Raw genomic sequence first — 6,705 nt, forward strand, 5'->3', positions numbered from 1 at the left:
CATATCCCCTTCTAGACTGATATGAGGTTTCGCCACCTAGTACGTGACGTATGCCTAGAAAGCGAATCCCGCTGTATACCCCCTACCGTGACATATCCCCTCCTAGACCAATATGAGGTTTTGCCTCCTAGTACGTGATATATACCTAGAGAGCGAATCCCGCTGTATACCCTACCTTGACATATCCCCTCCTAGACCGATATGAGGTTTCGCCACCTAGTACGTGACATATGTCTAGATAGCGAAGCCCGCTGTATACCCCTTATCTTGACATATCCCCTCCTAGACCGATATGAAGTTTCGCCACCTAGTACGTGACATATACCTAGAGAGCGAATCCCGCTGTATACCCCCTACCTTGACATATTCCCTCCTAGACCGATATGAAGTTTCGCCACCTAGTACGTGACATATACCTAGAGAGCGAATCCCGCTGTATACCCCTTATCTTGACATATCCCCTCCTAGACCGATATGAAGTTTCGCCACCTAGCACGTGACATATGTCTAGAGAGCGAATCCCGCTGTATACCCCTTATCTTGACATATCTCCTCCTAGACCGATATGAAGTTTCGCCACCTAGCACGTGACATATGTCTAGATAGCGAAGCCCGCTGTATACCCCTTATCTTGACATATCCCCTCCTAGACCGATATGAAGTTTCGCCACCTAGTACGTGACATATGTCTAGAGAGCGAATCCCGCTGTATACCCCTTATCTTGACATATCCCTTCCTAGACCGATATGAAGTTTCGCCACCTAGTACGTGACATATACCTAGAGAGCGAATCCCGCTGTATACCCCCTACCTTGACATATTCCCTCCTAGACCGATATGAGGTTTCGCCACCTAGTACGTGACATATGTCTAGAGAGCGAATCCCGCTGTATACCCCCTACCTTGACATATTCCCTCCTAGACCGATATGAGGTTTCGCCACCTAGTACGTGACATATGTCTAGAGAGCGAATCCCGCTGTGCATACCTTAATTTGACATATCCCCTTCTTGGCCGATATGAGGTTTCGCCTCCTAGTATAATTTTCACGATCGCACACTGCAGCATTATTCGTTGTTAAATAATGTGTGTAATATCGTAGGTACGACGTATTGTGATCATTTTAAATTGAATATATTGTTATATATATATATATATACCCATAACACTAGATCATCTCTACGAGTCGTATAGCCTCTTCCCTTTGATTGTGTCACACTGTATAACAGAACGTCCAATTTTCCGAAATCGTCTTATAAAGATAATTAGGTTATCGCTGATTACAAAATACTGTCTGTTTAAAGTGCCGACAACAACTGAATGATTTGATGTCAAGGCGAAGGCGAGCAAATGTCGCAGGTATGAAAGCATCTGATACTCCTAACCTTTACCCTGATTGCCTAAGCGTTCAAAAACAGTACTACCTGTAGAAGGCACTAAGAAAACACAAACGTCTGTCACAGATGTAATTTATTATCCTCACTAATACCTTAAACTTATTATGTCTTATTATAACGAAACACATTCATCATATTTACATAAGCTTCTAACTACTGTCTGTAAAGTAAGACCCAATTGAATCTTCAATAATTTATACAGTCAACCCTGTCTGGTAATAGTGAAGATCCTTTAAAAATGTCCATATCTCCATATTAACTGGGTCTAGATGTTCCTACAACCGCCTCCTAAAGACATAAGAAAATTGGTTCTAACTGTTTGGATTATCTGGCAATAAATAATCGTTTAATGACAATGAAGAGAAGCAAATCTCAATCAATCTCTTGCTTGTTGTCATGTCATGTTGTCATGAGTCGGAATGTCATGAGAATCTACCTATTAGTACTTTTTGAATTACAAGTAAAAAAAAAGTTATTCTCAAAATGGTTCCCATTGTAATCAGAAACAGTTGTTCCGTGTCAAGGGCAATCCCGCATGAAAATTTCATGAGGATCCATCGATATCCATAATTTGTTGAGTTATAAATAATAAAAATGACCATGTTACCATAGCGACAAGGTTCACATCTCTAAGGATATATTAATATTGTGACTTGTGCCACGGTAACTTCTCCTGAAAGTTTCGAGAAAATCCATCAAATTCTAAGTTATGAATGAAAAATCAACCCAGAAATTGGTGTTTCCGTGGTAACCAAATCTCTACCGTTTGCCTGTTTAAGTCTCAAGGGAAACTTCTGCAAATTTCATGAGAATCCTCCCATAACTTTTATTTATTCGAGTACGATATGACAATTGTTTTTCATATATAGAGGACATCTCATTAAAGACTTCGGAATATTAGATTCTTTAAACGACTCTGATTTGCATTTGATCTTAATCTTTGGAGAAGAACAAATGAAAATTATTACACGACTTTGAATCAATTGTATATCGGGGTGTCGAAAGTAATTACACTGCTTGTTTACCATGGACAAATGAACTATGTCGAAATAGTTAATATGCAAATTTAGTTATAAATATGCAAGAATAGGTACGTGACGTGTAACATGGGTATGGTAGTGACTGTCCGCTTAGTACTTGAACACACGCGTCCATAATTTGAGTTTATAATTTTGTGTAATCGTACTTTTACTTTTGAATTAAATGACATGTTAAGATGTCGTTCGAACAATCTTTTTAACGCGCTGTATACGTCACAAGAGACCCACATCGAACGCGTCGCCATGACCACAGCCAATCAAATTCGTCAACAATTGCTCCGAGCCGACAGGACACAATTCTCCCAAATCATTGTGATATACATGTACATAGAACACAGTTCAACGGATATTAAAACCGCAATCTTTCCGATGCGTGACAGCCACGCTAACTATTATACCACGTTCCGGGCAGTGCACAACGTAAGGCAACAGTTGGACAATACCGTTTATTTAATCGTTCAGGGTACTAGAGGTGATTGCTTCTTGTCAATGTTTATCAACTAGCTGTCAAATGCAAATGATTGATGGCGAACTCATAAACAAAGTCCTTTAAAAAGAGCAAACTTTGAAGAGAAAAATGAACAACAGTCAGATCAACAGGATGTTTTATGTACATAATAGCGTTGACGTTTTTTTTTTGTCACGGTCAGCGATATGTAAAAAGTTACATCGAATACGTATACCAAAGGTTATACCATAACGCATCCTCAAGTTTTGTGTTATTTGCCAAAATAGTTACTAATCACCCATCTTGTGGGAAATGTGCATTTTCGAAAACATCCAATATCTTATTCATTTTCTTCGAGAACTTAAGAGACCAAGCCCTCCTCTTGGACAACCATTCGTATGAAATGAACCCCTCACATTTTATTAGATTATTCAATGTAAGGCTGCGCCCTAAACGATCTGAGACAACTCGCAAATGTTCCATCCACGCACTGAATGGAGAACTAGATAAATGGAACGCAAAGTACGCTTCGTCCATTACGGCCCATTATACCAGCTAACTGTTTTAATTTTTGCCAGAATATCCTCAACTGGCCAAAAAAGTCTCGTAATTTATCTATTTTTACGTACGAGGAGTGCAGCTGTTGTAATCATCTTTTGATCACGGTGATTTCTTGAGAACTAAATTTATGGAGCACTTATGTCGGTTGCTTGTCGGAAATGAAAATTCGTGGCTGTTCTAGCATAGTTCACACACACTAATTTTCCGCAGCGAGTTGCTATTATGACCCGACTTATCGCGGACTAAGTATTTGCATCCTGATAGTTGAATCATTTCCTTTTTTGTTTCCGCAGAAAAATATGTGTTATTGACGCGATGGCGCTTTGTTCCAATTATGTGTGCGTATCATTGCCATGGTGATACCTCAAACTCAAGTACACTAAAAGACTGAAGCAGAATTCAACTCTGAAACCATCTTGATAAATGCTCAAAAAAGTCAAGTACGCCTAAACACTAGTACGTTTAGTGTCACCCGAATGGTTCGCATAGTCACTCACAGCCGACAAATGTGATATATCTTTCTAAAGAATGTACTTGAGATGTTAATGCTGTGTAAAGATGCTGTCTCACGTACTCCCACTTCAGTTCTGTTGAATTGTATCTTCACTTCGTGTACTCTCGCCTATATCTCCCATTTCAACATAACCGGCAGTTCTATCGCATGACTGACAACCACGAGGCACGAACAATGTGCAATTGGTATTTGATATCCGAGTCTCATAGCATGTTTACTCGGCAATTGTACAACTCACAGTAGAATATAAATGCCAATGCTGTCGAAAAGGTGTTTGCGGTTGTGACGTATTAAGTTTAACAATAATGGAATTTTACAAATACCAATTGCCGGAAGGGTTAGAACAATACCGGGTCCACGTACGTTGGTGAAGAATTGTCGGTGGAGGCGGGTTTACTGGACAACAACCCTTATTTGTCATTTGATATTTTAGCTCCTCTGTCGTCGAAGATAAGGGGCGGCAGAACGACCACTGCCCTCTTAAAGACATCTTCCTGAAAACCGCTAACTAATTTACTTTTATAGTTGGTATATATGTTCCTTTGGTGGACTTCTATTATGAGATTTGATAGAGACGATATCTTCAATTATCTATTTTTAAAGATTTTATTCCGTAATTTTTCATCAAAAATGTTATTATCGACTTTTTCTAGTGAAAACCCATTCTCCAATTGTGTATGTACATAATTGTGCATATGTACCGGGCCTTAGGTATACCTTTATTATATTTGAACATTGTGTTATTGGCTGTGCTCTGCTTTCGATTGTCGTGTCGCTTATTTTGTATCCGATTGCATTTTGTTGCTTTCAACATTTGTGTGATTGCCGGCATGAGATTAGTCACTCGTATGTGGTTAAAGGGCGGTAGTCATCGCGCTGCGCATGTGGGACATTTGTGTTGAGAAACATTGATTTTCCCACAATCCAATCAGTTATTCTAATAGAAACCGAAAGTATGAGGTTTGACTTTGGCGCGACGTGCACTAATTACCGTCGGTAACGTCTCAGTTTGTACTCGTTGATCTACGCTACAGTCAAAGTCGTCGTCTTTGTTTACATTTTGTACGTGAGGCTCATATATCTCGCGCATGCGTGGCGCGACCTATACCGCCCTTTAACGGAGAAATACTTTTGATGGAACTCTACTGTTCTGTCAGTGGGTGGTCGTCAATTTCTGCATTGAAAATTTAATGCGGATTTCGCTATCATCTTAGTGGCTACTTACAGCAATCATGTCAGGTTTTATTCCGCACATCAAACCTACTGAAATATGAGTATTTATCAGTTTATGGGTGAACGTTTGGTGTAAGGTCAGTGAACCCCACAACGTCCTTCGTTAGAGAAGATAACATGTTTTTTTCGCGGAAGTCGAATATAAAGACATAACAATAATCTGGAATTACTTGAAAAATCTTGACAATATATAAATACTCGCTATGTTGCTTTCTCTTGGGCCAGACAGTTTTTTGAGCCGAATTCAGACAAGATTTTTTTCAAACTAAAAACAGTCCAAAACAGTCATTTTTTAGCTTTTGAGCGACACACCATTGTCAACTTGCTGACACCCCGATTGAAACATCCTTTCATTTGAGTCAACTCATATAGAAATGAATGACAAGAAGAAATTCATTTTATTCTAATTGAACTGTGCCGTTAAAGAGATCGAGTCACAGTAACAAATTACGTTCCGCTTCTTTTTTACTTGTACATGTGAAACGTGAAACGTGGTCTGATTAAACGTTGAAAAGAACATGCGCAGTAAATTGGGAGGACAAGGTTCAGAGGTCAATGGCACACCATAATAAATCTAAATTTTGGTTAGATTAGAAACAAATCATATACTTCGTGTGAAATAAACAAATAATAACAATTTCACAGTGACAATGACAATGGAAAGTCCATTACGTCTGTTAAAATGTACAGTATATAACACAGAAATGTACAATATATAACAAAGACTCGCGGGTCATTTTCTATTTTTACAGACGAGGTGTGCGGCTGTCTTAATCATTTCTTAGTCACGGTGTTTTTATGGAGCACTCTTGGTTGGTTTCCTGACGGATATGGAAATTTGTGGCTGTTCTCTCACTAACTAATTAGCGTATATTGAAACATACTAGTATATTCTGATGTTTCACTGTGACGACTTGTAATGAATGGATGTTATGTGACGGACAAACAAATCAACCACATGTCAAATCCAAATTATTCAATACACCACGCTAAAACGTTAAGCTGTGTCTCCAAAGTTAAACAAAAATTAAAAGTTGTTAAAATCAAATAGCAAATCAAGTAAGTATAAATAGTATTCATTGAAACATGTTTTCTAAATTTAATGCGTCTCCGGGGCATACGGACATTGCGCCTGGAAAAAGTCATAATGGTATATCACACGTATAGCTCCATATACAAACAAATAATAATAACATATAAAATATAAATATAAAACGATTGCATACTTCACTGGCACGAGTTTTCTTTCATAAATATTATCTGGATTTTTAGGAATAATAATGAAAGCCAAGGATTAAATTTAACGTCGTGCCACAAGTCATCTAATACGACACATATCATAGTCTACATGAAATCGACGACACATATCATAGTCTACATGAAATCGACGACACATATCATAGTCTACATGAAATCGACGACACATATCATAGTCTACATGAAATCGACGACACATATCATAGTCTACATGAAATCGACGACACATATCATAGTCTACATGAAATCGACGC

This window comes from Saccoglossus kowalevskii, chromosome 3 (assembly GCF_978046115.1).
Source record: "Saccoglossus kowalevskii chromosome 3, keSacKowa6.1, whole genome shotgun sequence".
NCBI classification, from domain to species: domain Eukaryota; kingdom Metazoa; phylum Hemichordata; class Enteropneusta; family Harrimaniidae; genus Saccoglossus; species Saccoglossus kowalevskii.